The sequence below is a fragment of the Mobula birostris genome, chromosome 20, assembly GCF_030028105.1.
Source record: "Mobula birostris isolate sMobBir1 chromosome 20, sMobBir1.hap1, whole genome shotgun sequence".
Lineage (NCBI taxonomy): Eukaryota > Metazoa > Chordata > Chondrichthyes > Myliobatiformes > Myliobatidae > Mobula > Mobula birostris.
The window spans coordinates 61,802,589-61,816,256 of NC_092389.1; the positions used below are offsets into that span (position 1 = coordinate 61,802,589).

Here is a 13,668-nt window from a genome sequence, read left to right on the forward strand (position 1 = left end):
TGTAGAATCTGTGGATAGAATTACGGAACAGAAAATGTAAAAAAAATCTGTGACAGGAAATGTATATTGACATCCAAACATAGAACATAGAACACTAAAGCACATTACAGGCCCTTTGGCCCACAATGTTGTGCCGACCCTCAAACCCTGCCTCCCATAAACCCCCCCCCACCTTAAATTCCTCCACGTACCTGTCTAGAACTTCACTAGTGTATCTGCCTCCACCACTGACTCAGGCAGTGCACCAACCACTCTCTGAGTAAAAAACCTTCCTCTAATATCCCCCTTGAACTTCCCATCCCTTACCTTAAAGCCACGTCCTCTTGTATTGAGCAGTGGTGCCCTGGGGAAGAGGCACTGACTATCCACTCTATCTATTCCTCTTATTATCTTGTACACCTCTATCATGTCTCCTCTCATCCTCCTCCTCTCCAAAGAGTAAAGCCCTAGCTCCCTTAATCTCTGATCATAATGCATACTCTCTAAACCAGGCAGCATCCTGGTAAATCTCTTCTGTACCCCTTTCCAATGCTTCCACATCCTTCCTATAGTGAGGTGACCAGAACTGGACACAATACTCCAAGTGTGGCCTAACCAGAGTTTTATAGAGCTGCATCATTACATCACGACTCTTAAACTCTATCCCTCGACTTATGAAAGCTAACACCCCATAAGCTCTCTTAACTACTCTATCTACCAGTGAGGCAACTTTCAGCGATCTGTGAACATGTACCCCGAGATCCCTCTGCTCCTCCACACTACCAAGTATCCTGCCATTTACTTTGTACTCTGCCTTGGAGTTTGTCCTTCCAAAGTGTACCACCTCACACTTCTCCGGGTTGAACTCCATCTGCCACTCCTCAGCCCACCTCTACATCCTATCAATGTCTCTCTGCAATCTTTGACAATCCTCTACACCAACCTTTGTGTCATCTGCAGACTTGCCAACCCACCCTTCTACCCCCACATCCAGGTCATTAATAAAAGTCACGAAAAGTAGAGGTCCCAGAACAGATCCTTGTGGGACACCACTAGTCACAATCCTCCAATCTGAATGTACTCCCTCCACCACGTCATTCTGCCTTATGTAGGCAAGCCAATTCTGAAACCCCCTGGCCAAACTTCCCTGGATCCCATGCCTTCTGACTTTCTGAATAAGCCTACTATGTGGAACTTTGTCAAATGCCTTACTAAAATCCATATAGATCACATCCACTGCACTACCCTCTTCTATATGCCTGGTCGCCTCCTGATAGAACTCTATCAGGCTTGTTAGACACAATCTGCCCTTCACAAAGCCATGCTGACTGTCCCTGATCAGACCATGATTCTCTAAATGCACATAAATCCTATCTCTAAGAATCTTTTTCAACAGCTTTCCCACCACAGACGTAAGGCTCACTGGTCTATAATTACCCGGACTATCCCTACTACCTTTTTTGAACAAGGGGACAACATTCGCCTCCTTCCAATCCTCCAGTAGCATTCCCGTGGACAACGAGGACATAAAGATCCTAGCCAGAGGCTCAGCAATCTCTTCCCTCGCCTGGTGGAGCAGCCTGGGGAATATTCCATTGGGTCATGGGGACTTATACGTCCTAATGTATTTTAACAACTGCAACACCTCCCCTCCTTTAATATCAACATGCTCCAGAACATCAACCTCACTCATATTGTCCTCACCATCATCAAGTTCCCTCTCATTGGTAAATACCAAAGAGAAGTATTCATTGAGGACCTCACTCACTTCCACAGCCTCCAGGCTGTGTACTACCAAATGGTAGTAAGCATGTGGTCCACAAAGTACAATGGGAGACAGAAAATGCGGGCCAAAAGTGCAATGTTACAATAGTCATGGGGGGTTGTCATCCAAGTGAACAGGAGAATTAGTGTGTTGTTGTTCTCAAGAAGAGGAATTCCTAGAATGCCTGCAATATGCTTTTTTAGAGCAGCTTGTGGTTAAGCCCACTTGGGGATCAGCTATTCTGGATTGGGTGTTGTAATGAACCGTAATTAATCAGGTCACTTAAATTCAAAGAACCCTTAGGATCAAGTGATCTTAATGTGATCAAATTCACCCTGACATTAGAGAAGGAGAAGCTGAAGTCAGATATGGAATAAAGGGAATTAGAGAGGCATGATAGAAAAATTGGTCAAAATTGATTTCAAAAGAACATGGGCAGGGATGAAAACAGAGCAGTAATGGCTGGAAGTTCTGGAAGCAATTCGGAAAGCACAGGATATACACATCACTAAGAGGATGTAGTATTCTAAAGGTACGGTGACAAAACCATGACTGATAAGAGAAACAAAAGACAACATAAAAACCAAAGAGAGGGCACAGAGCAAAAACTACTAGGAAGTTAGTGGGTTGGGAAGCTTTTAGAAACCAACAGAATGCAACTAAAATAACTAAGAAGGAAAAGGTGGAATTCATAGGTGAGCTAGCCAGTAATATTAAGAGGATACCACATTTTTCTTCAGGTACATATAGTGTAAAAAAGAGGCGGAAGTGGGAAATGATGCTGGAGAAGTAGTAATGGGGTGGGGGTGCAAGGTGATGGCAGATAAACTGAATAAGTATTGTACATCACTCTTATCTGGCTTAGACAATAGACAATAGGTGCAGGAGAAGCTCGCAAGAAGGACAGCCAGAGACCTTTTCTCCCAGTGCAGAAATGGCTAATATGAGAGGGCATCATTTTCAGGTGACTGGAGAGAAGTACAGGAGGACATCATATGTAAGAATTTTTGTTAAGCAGAGTGGTGCGTGGAACACACTGCCGGGGTAATGGTAGAGGCAGATACATTGGGGACATTAAAGGAATTTTTAGATAGGCACATGGATTTTAGAAAAGTAGAGGCCGATCTAGGAGGGAGTGTTTGGGCCGAACGACCTGTACTGTGCTGTAGTGTTCCATTAGGCTGTTTTTAGTTACTGACTTTCCAGAATCCACACTTCATTACCAATGCCAGATTTTACTGCACATCCATCATTGCCCCAAAGAAAGTGACAGTGAATGAGTCCTGAACAACCGCACTTCTGGTTAAGGATCTCCGCACTCCTGATGGGGACGGCGTTCCAGGACTCAGACCCAGCCTCCACAATGACAGAATGGCCATATCTTTTCAATTAAAATAAAGTGCTGGCAATACCTGGCACTTCAGTCAGCCTTCTGCAGAGAAACAGAGCAAATGTGTCAGGTTAATGGCTCTTCCTTAGAACTGATGAAAGATCACTGCCATGATTAAGAATCACATCACATCTGAATCATTAACTGCTTCTTTCTCTGCAGAATGCTGCATTACCACAGAATCCCTTTCAGTATTTTATGCTTCTTTTTTCCCCAGATTTCCACCATTTTTTCTCCTTGGAGATGTAGTAAGTGGTACAAACCATAGGTTGGAGAATGTTGTTAAACGCTGGATGGAACTGCACAAATTTAGCCAAATACGGAATATTCATAATTATTTCCAGTATTTGGCTTAAGGCATACGGCAGAAAGGCCGTGGGATGTCTGAAAGAAGTTCGTAGTCACTGGAGTGAACCCACATTCTCCCCTGATTATCGCCGATTTCTTAATGGAACCAGTTCTAGTCAATAAGCTTTCGTTACCAATGAAGTCCAGCCAGATGGTTAGATTAATTTATGTGGAAATAATCCATTGCCACATGCCAGCATTGTCCGAGGTGCAACCCTACCCCGTCCCTTTCGTCCAACTCTCCGGCATCCCTCTCCCCCCACCAACTCAACCACACATCGTCCCTCACTCCCCCATTTACAACCCTCCCCTTCGTCCCACTCCCGCGCCATCGCTTCCATCCGACGTTCCGATCCACACTGCTCCCGTTTCCGGAGGCCCCCCTCCCCAGTCACCCGCCCCGGCACAAACTTCGCTTCTCCGGCGACAATGACCCAGATCGAGTTACGTTCCCTCAACTCTGACACCTACCGGTACGTCATTACGCTGCACTGACGTAAGACGCCAGAGCCGGGGGGCGGGGGGCGGGGGGCGGGCGGAATAGCCCGACAGGAATTCTGAGCGGAGAGGAGGAGGATTCACACAAACAAGCTCCGCCTCTCTCATTGGGTTGGTGGAATATCAGCTATTTTACATTATCAGCCAGATTCCGAAAGAGGTTTCTCTGCAGGGGAGAAAAAGACAACATATGCCAAAGATTGAGAGGAATTGAACCAAATCTGCTTCAAAAGTTGAAGAGAAGTAGGATAAGCAGGCGTTGTGTAGACAGTAGGTCTAACTTAATGGAGTGAACACTAGCAGGATCCGAATGGGTCCAGCGATTGCAAACATTGCTTTTCGGCTTTTTGGCTGTAATCGAGCGCGATTGCAAGCCGCAGAAAAGATTTCGCGTTGTCGCAGAGGCAGTTTGGGATTGAGCCAATTCCGGTAACGACCGCGATGTGGAGGATGGCCGCAGAGACCAGCGCATCGGCTCCTGATCCGGAAATCCCGAACACTATCAGGGTGATAGTGCGAGACCGGAACGGGGGTACCCGCTACACCAGGGAGACCTTCATCCGGAAGGTCCTGATGGACTGCTGTGGATTTACCCCCGGGGACCTTTACCGGCACGCCGCAGGATGGCAGAGGCTGCTCCAGCAATTTCGAGAGAAGGGGAGCGAGGAACCGCTTTCGCTGCTGAAAGCACAGCCCCTCTTTGATGTCGCCGCCACCCAGCAGGAAAAATAAAAATAAATAAACGAATTAATTAAAATAAATAATAAAAAAATAAAAATATTGGTTCTTATCATTGCAAACACGAGCGAATCTGCAAATTCCAGCAACACACACACAAAAACGCTGGTGAACGCAGCAGGCCAGGCAGCATCTCGAGGAAGCTGAAGAAGCAGATGACGGGGTAAGGAGATCTCACAGAATCAGGAGACCACTCGATAGGCTGGCCTATGTAGCACCGGGGGAAGAGACTGTGGCACCTGTCGCCTTGGTGAGCTGTGTCACTGCCGTTTACACCTGGATTGGACTTCGTGCTTTGTATGAAGGGGTGGAAAATTATCACAATGAGGACATGACTAATCTTGGTGCGGGGGGTGGGGAGGAGAGTGAAATGGTCTTTCTGCAGGAGCAGTGTCTGGGTGATGGTGAGAGATAACGGGTGTTTTGGAAAGTGAGCCGTCCGATGACGGGAGTGTGTTTCGTGCCGTGTGCCTGACACCAGAGTGACATCTTCATTTGGCGGGAGATGAAGAGAGAAGACGCCGGACCGGAGTCATGATCCGACAAAGCCGGGGAGATCGAAGGAGGATCAGCGAAGGGGAAACCGTGAGCTCCAACTTGTGCACATTAGACTGTTTCATTAATATGGGCCCCTTTTGTTTTTTTCTTGCTTTTTTCTTTACTAACCCTTCAGTCAAATTCAGATTTATAAAGCTAATTCCTTTAATTGTGTATGGTGTCCAGTCTGTTATTTCGTGGTATTGATTTGTATCAGGGAAACAAATCACGCAGCATCCACCCAAACAGGGGGTCTCGGGTGAGCTCACACCTCAATCTCACACGTTTGGCGGGGCCAGAGATGGTCTTCCCCAGACTCAGGTAGCCGAACAGAACCTGGGTGTTTCACCGTCATCTCCCTGTTGCAGCGAGCTCACTCCCACCGGGATGATGGTGGTGGCATTCTGAGAGTCACATTTTTTAAAATGTCTCTGGTGCCTTTAATGTCATGGTTCCGTTTGGCTGTTCCGCTTCAACACTCCTTTCTCCCTGATTATGCCCTAATTTCAGCCATTAGATTTTCAATTGCTGCTAGTTTGCTTAATTAGGGTACCTCTGGTTTGCATCAGAGACTGTGAAATCAGTACGATGGTGTCACTATCATAGGCTGCCAGTTTGTTGGTCCATTCTCGTATAATACTTCGTTCTCTTGTGCGATTAGAACCGTTAGTTCTAAGTTCAGCTCTAGTTTTCAGATAGTCCCTGTAGATCCCGTTTCCTTGTCAAGATTCCTCCGGTTTGCTGTTCTACGTTCACGTCTACGCCAGCATCCCCAACTCAGTCGACGTGCCGATGTCCCGCACTTGGGTTCTCCTCAGTCGCCCCGGGCAACATTTAATTCAATCCAGGCACGTCATCTGCGCAAGGAGCTGCAAAGGATGGGTGTAGATAAATTCACTATCTCCTGGATTACTGCCTTCCTGACTGATAGACCCCAATTTGTACCGCTGGGTGGTTCTGTGCCTGAGGTGGAGGTGAGTGACACCGGAGCCCCACAAGGGACTGTCCTTTCTCCGTTTCTGTTCACACTGACACCTCAGACTTTCAGTGCAACTCTGAGTCTGGCCACTTGCAGAAGTTCTCTGATGACTCTGCGGTAGTTGGTGTATCAGAGATGGACGGGAGTTGGAGCACAGAGTGGACAGGTTTGTGGAATAGTGAGGGAGGAATCACCTGCTCGTGAATGTGGCCAAAACCAGGGAAAAGGTGATTGATTTTAGGAGGAAGAGGAGAGTGACGAGGCCTGTATACGTTCTGGGAGAAGACGTTGCGGTGGTGGAGGAGTACAGCATTGGGGTTTCACCTCGGCAACAGATATGATTGGAAAAGCAACAACAAGGCTGTTTACAAGAAGGGGATGAGCGGGCTCCATTTTCTAAGGAAGCTGAGATCCTTGAATGTGTGAGGCAGGATATTGGAGATTTTTTACCAGTTTGTTGTAGCGAGTGCAGTCTTCTTTGCGGATTTATGTTGGGGGAGCAGCATCGGTGCTGGTGATGCAAAACGACAAAATAAACTCATCAAAAAGGCTGGAACCGTCCTTGGCCACAACCGGGGCTCTTTCGAGTTAGTTGTGGGGAGGAGGACACGAAACAAATGGTCATCCATTACGGACAATCGGGCACATTCTGTCCACGACATACTGCATCGGCAGCGGAGCACCCTTTCAAACAGACTCACTCAGCGCCGCTGTCACAAGGATCATTACAGAAGATCTTTCCCATCAAATATAATAACCATATGCAACAGTTCATCTGCTAATCTGCCACCACAGCTCTAAACTGCGAATTAAATTTGCGACGACATTACATTGATTGGCCTAACATCAAACAATAATGAGGTGGCCTACAAGGAAGAAGTCATCTCTCTGACACAGTGGTGTCAAGAAAACAACCTCTCCCTCAATGTCAAAAAATCAAGGGAGCTGGTGGTGAATTACAGGAGGAAGGGAGACGAGTAACCCCTATTGACATCAATGGATCTGGGGTTGGAAGGTAAACAGCTTTAAGTTCCTCGGGATCCGTATCACCGAGGACCCCATGTGGTCTGTACACAGAAGCTGTGCGGTGAAAAAGGCACAACAGGGCCTCTTTGACCTCAGATGGTTGAAGAAGTTTGGTGTGGACCCCCAAATCCTTAGAACTGTCTACAGGGGCACAACTAAGAGCATCCTGACTGGCTGCATCAATGCCTGGTATGGGAACTGTACCTCCCTTAATCGAAGAATTCTGCAGAGAGTGGTGCGCGCAGCCCAGCGCATCTGGAGTTGTGAACTTCCCACGATTCGGGGAATTTACAAAGACAGGTCTGTAGATCACCGGGCACCCGAGTCTCCACAATCACAATCTGTTTCAGCTGCTACCATCGGGGCAACGCATCCCCAGCACAAAAGCCAGGACCAACATGCTCCGGGACAGCTTCTTCCCCCAGGAATCAGTCTGCTTAACTCACGCTGATTTGAGTGTATTTCTATGTTACATTGACTGTTCTGTTTATTATAAATTACTATGATTGCCTATTTGAGTTTACTCCACATGTATGTGAAGGATGTAAGAAACAAAGTCCATTAAATACATCTTTCTGCGACAGATCATAGTTCAGTAGTCTCTGCAAAATTGTTTCATACGTTATAATTGCACATTGGTACCGTATTATTCTGTATATAATTATTCTCTACTTTATTTTTAGTAAAATCTGCACACTGCTAAGTGTGATTTTAAATTTAGCTGCTGTAACAAAAGAATTTCCCACTCGGGGTCAATAAAGCATTTATTATTATTCTCCAGCCCTGTATCTCTTTCACGAGTGACCTTCACACCTGTTGACTTTACTCCCCCCCCCCGCCCCACACACACATTCTGACTCCCTCCCTTCCTTTCCAGTCCTGAAGAAGGGTGTCGGTGTGAAACGCCGACTGTTCACCCCTCTCCACGTTGCTGCCACCCCCCTGAGCTCCTCCAGCATTTTCCGTGTGTCGCTTTGCATTTCCGCATCTGCAGATTGTCTCCTGTTTAAAAAACGCGCATGCGTGGTCGCCGCGCTCAGATCCGAATACCGCGCATGCGCTGACTGGACGAGCGGCTCACAACGAATGGACGCAGGTAAGAGCGCGCTCCGGGCGGACTGTCAATCGCCGGCGTCTGAAACGCGGCCGAAGGACAATTACTGTGATTTCCAGCCACACTGGTACTGCACCCCACGACAGTCCTGGTCCTTTCCCCCTCTCTCAGCCCCACGATCCGGACCCGGGCTCCCCCAGGAGCTTTCGACTCGGCGCCTCCGCCGCTAGTTTTGCGGCGCATGCGCATTCCTGCATCTTTCGATGGCTGATGGAGAGGTTTCTCATCGTGAGGGCTTCTGGGTAAAGAGGCAGCCATAGGCGACAGTACCGGCGTTGTCCCGAACAGTCAAAGGAAATGCGAGCGGATGTATGTCCCAAACACTGCCGAGCTCCAGCTGTGTAAATCCGAGAATTATGAACTCGGAACAAAAATATACTTCCCAGTTAATCCCGGTTGAAGAGTTTACCTTCCAGTCAGTGAGAATGTCAATTAGTGCTGTATGGAAATGAAACCTTCCGTCAGATTTAGTTCTCTCTGGGTAAATCTTTGCCTCGATAACGAGTGACTTGGGGCTTTCACATCACAAAAGTGCTTCCACTTTATATTCATTGGCATTGCCATCGATGTGATCATCACTGTCAATCAGCTGGTGGGAGACCATAAGACAAAGGAGCAGAAGTCGGCCATTCGGCCCATCGAGTCTGCTCCTCCATTTTATCATGAGCTGATCCATTCTCCCATTTAGTCCCACTCCCCCGCCTTCTCTTCATAACCTTTGATGCCCTGGCTACTCAGATACCTATCAATCTCTGCCTTAAATACACCCAATGACTTGGCTTCCACTGCTGCCTGTGGCAACAAATTCCATGGATTCACCACCCTCTGGCTAAAAGAATTTCTTCGCATTTCTGTTCTGAATGGGCACTCTTCAATCCTTAAGTCATGCTTTCTCGTACTAGACTCCCCCATCATGGGAAACAACTTTGCCACATCCACTCTGTCCATGCCTTTCAACATTCGAAATGTTTCTATGAGGTCTCCCTACATTCTTCTAAACTCCAAGGAATACAGTCCAGGAGCAGACAATTTTACCAATTTCAACACAAGTTGGGGATACTCAACTTGAGATATACCCCAGGATATTGTGGGAAGTGAGGGAGGAAATTGCTGAGCCTCTGGCGATGATCTTTGCATATCAATAGGGAGAGGAAAAGTACCAGAGGATTAAAAGACACTGTTCCCTTTTCAAGAAAGGGAGTAGAGATAAGCCAGGAAATTACAGACCAGTGGTTCTTACTTCAGTGGAGGGCAAGTTGTTGGAAAAGCTCCTGAGAGGCAGGATTTATGAGCATTTGGAGAAGCTTCCTTCCTAACTCCTGGAAATCTCTCTTCAGGACCTCCTCCTTTGTCCTATCTATGTCATTGGTACCAACATGTACCAAGATGACTGGCTGCTCACCCTCCCCCTTCAGAATATTCAGGACCCGATCCGAGACATCCCATACCCTGGGACCTGGGAGGCAACACACCATCCGGGTATCTCTATCAGGCTCACAGAATCTCCTGTCTGTTCCCCTGACTATGGAATCCCCTATGACTACCGCATTCCTCTTCTCCCTCCTTCTCTCCTGCACAACAACGCCAGGCTCAGTGCCAGAGACCCGGTCACCGTGGGCATCCCCCGTCAGGTCATCCCCCTCAACAGCATACAGAAGAAGATATTTGTTGCTGAGAGGGCCAGCCAGAGGTGTGCTCTCCACTATCCGGACATTTCCCTTCCCTCTGTTGACAGTGACCCAGTTTTCTGACCCCTGTAGCCTAGGGATGACTACCTCCCTGTAGCTCCTGTCTATCACCTCTTCACTTTCCCTGATAAGCAGTAGGTCATCAAGCTGCAGCTCCAGATCCCTAACACGGTCTCTGAGGAGCTGCATCTCGGTGCACCTGGTGCAGATGTGGCCATCAGGGAGGCTGGAGGTCTCCCAGGATTCCCACATCTGACACCCTGAACAAAGCACTAACCCTGCAGGCATGCTATCTAATTCTACAGGAAAAATATGTCAACTCACCCACTTAACCTCGCCAAACAGATGAACTTTTTAAACCGTTAGCTGTGAGAGCCCTGCTGTTCCTGTCTGTCTGGGCCAATTCGCGAAGCGGGGGGGGTGGGGGGGGAAGAAAAAAAAAGAGTTGGTGCTTCGCTCTCGCCTCTTCCCGTTTACCGCCGAAGCCCGTTGAAGCCAAAGCCCTACACTCTGGTCCCACTCACTCCGCTGCCCGCTGTATAGGGTGGTCTCCTTTTTAAACTTTCCGCGCTGTCCTGTCGACGTCACGCGCCTGCGCAGTCTCGTCCTCCTTGCACTCGAAGAAGTTTTTTAAAAAAACTGCCTTCCTTCTGAATTCAGCTCCCACGATGCTCTGTAGTCGATGCAAGTAATTAGTAAATCTCCAGGATCATACATGTAGTAATAAGTGCTCTTTGTAGTGTTGTGGAACACGGCCAGAACTTGAAATAATACCAAAGGGCAGAGACGAATTCAGCCAAGTCACAGGTTGATTGAAGTCAGAAATAGCCCATTCTCACACAGGCAGGAATACAGTCAGAGAATTTGATGGTCAGTCAGAATGTCTGATCCGTGCCTTGTTCGAAGATGAGTGCATATAGAAACATAGAAATCTACAATATATTACAGGCCCTTCGGCCCACAGTGTTGTGCTGTCCATGTAACCTATTCTAGAAACTGCCTCGGATTTCCCAACCACATTGCACTCTGTTTTCCTGAGCTCCACGTACATATCTAACAGTGTCTCGAAAGACTCCATGGTATCTGCCTCTACCATCATCACTGGCAGTGCATTCCATGCACCTACTACTCTCTGTGTGAAAAACCTACCTCTGACATCCCCTTTGACCCTACTTCCAACACCTTAAAACTATGCCCCTCGTGTTTGCCAGTTCAGCCCTAGGGAAAGAGCCTCTGGCTACCCACACGATAAATGCCTTTCATCATCTTATACACATCTGTCAGGTCACCTCTCATCCTCCGTCGCTCCAAAGTTCACTCAACCTATTCTCATAAGGCATGTTCTCCATTCCATGCAACATCCTTGTAAATCTCCTCTGCATTCTCTCTGTAGTATCCACATCCGTCCTGTAATGAGGTAACTGAACACAATACTCTCAGTGGGTTTAAAGAAGGTCTTATATAGCTGTAACATTTCCTCACCGATCGTGAACTCAGTTCCATGGTTGATGAAGGCCTTCTTAACAACATTGTCAATCAACACTGCAGCTTTGAGTGTAAAATTGACATGGACCACAACATCTCGCTGATCCTCCACATTGCCAATAGTCCCAACATAATATTGTGTTCTGTCTTCAAATTTGATGTACCGAAATAAACCACAGCACACTTATCTGGGTTGAACTCCATCTGCCAGTTCTGCATCCTATCTGCATCCTGCTGTAACCTCTGGAGAACTGTCCACACTCTTCACAACACCCTCAACTTTTGTGTCATCAGCACCCTTCTCCTTCCTCATCAAGATCATTTATAAACATCACAAAGAGAAGGAGTCTCAGAACACATCCCTGTGGAACACCACTGGTCACCGTCCTCCATGCAGGATACAAACCATCTACAACCACCTTTGACTTCTGTGGGCAAGCCAGTTCTGGATCCACAAAGCAAGGTCTACTTGGATCCTTGCCTCGTTACTTTCTGAATGAGCCTCACACTGAAAACCATGTACACTACATCCAATGCTCTACATTAGCGGTCACCAACCAGTCGATCTTTGAGACTTTTCCAGTAGATCCCGAAAAAAAAAAGAAAGATAAATACACAAATACAGGGAGGAACCAAGGCCAAGAGTGTTCAGTTTGCTGACCAGTTTATGGGGGATGACTGTGTTAAATGCAGAACTGAAGTCCACAAATAACATCCTCACATAAGTGTTTGGTTCCTCTAAGTGAGTCAGAGCAATACGGAGGGCTGTTGTGATTGCATCCTCTGTGGAGTGGTTTGCCCGGTAGGCAAACTGGTGTTTGTCCAGATCAGGTGGGATTATAGTCTTAATGTGTGAGAGCACGAGTCTCCCAAAGCACTTCATGTCTATGGGTGTGAGTGCTACAGGGCGATAGTCGTTCAGGCACTTCACAGCTGATTTGTTGGGCACTGGGATGATGCTGGAGGTTTCCAGGCATGTTGGAACAACAGCTTGTTGCAGTGAGACGTTAAATATACTTGTAAACACCACAGCAAACTGGTCGGCACACGCTTTCAGTGCCCGGCCGGGCACTCCGTCTGGGCCAGCTGCCTGACTCGCATTCACTGTCCTCAGGCTGGATCTCACCTGATGTTGCTTAAGGACCCGTGTGGACTCATCGTCAGGTGGGTGGATGAGTGGAGCAGCCTCCTCCCTCTGGGCAAAGAACTCGTTCAGGACATCAGGCAGTGTGGCGTCGTCGTCTGGCAGCAGATTATTGGTTTTGTAGTCTGTCAGCGCCTTGATGCCTTTCCACACACTGCGGGGGTTGTTGTTATCAAACTGACTTTCCATGCGCAGTTTGTATTTGTGCTTTGCATCTCTGATGCCCCTGTGGAGATTCGCCCGTGCTTCACTGTGGGCTTGTTTGTCTCCTGACCTGAAGGCAGCATCGTACTCCCTGAGTAGTCCCTCACATCACTGTAAATCCATGCCTTCTGATTCGCAAACACCTGAACTGTCTCTTGTGTTATTCCGTTTTCTGTGCAAAACTTAATATTCTTAAAGAAAGACAGCTATGGCCTGTTTGATATGCTAGTTACAGTGTTTTCTTGGTTGAATTAATTTGACAATTTGACAAAAGCATTTTATGTAATTCAAACACAATTAGCCCAAATGAAAGGACTCAAGTTGGAAGTACAATCTGAGCTGTTTTTTCTCTGAATGATTTAGTAGGTCGATCTTGTCTTTAAGTAAGGCCGAGGTAGGGGATCTTGGTCTTAAAAAGGTTGGCGACCACTACTCTACATTCATCAGTGTGTTTGGTTACATTCTCAAAGAATTCAATCATGTTCATAAGGCACGATCTGCCCTAGACAGAGCCATGCTGACTATCCCACATCAGATTATGCTTCTCCAAATGCTCATAAATCCTGCCTCTCAGGAGCTTCTCCAACAACTTGCCCTCCACTGAAGTAAGAACCACTGGTCTGTAACTTCCTGGCTTATCTCTACTCCCTTTCTTGAAAAGGAAACAATGTCTTCTAATCCTCTGGTACTTTTCCTCTCCCTATTGATGTGCAAAGATCATCGCCAGAGGCTCAGCAATTTCCTCTCTCACTTCCCACAGTAGCCTGGGGTAT

The 13,668-nt window shown here is 47.3% G+C and overlaps 1 protein-coding gene across 1 annotated transcript in view; it reads right to left on the minus strand.

Annotated features, from left to right (window-relative positions):
- Positions 1-13,668, minus strand: part of LOC140185028 (uncharacterized) — a 346,977-nt gene that overhangs the window by 235,377 nt on the left and 97,932 nt on the right. The window lies entirely within an intron of this gene.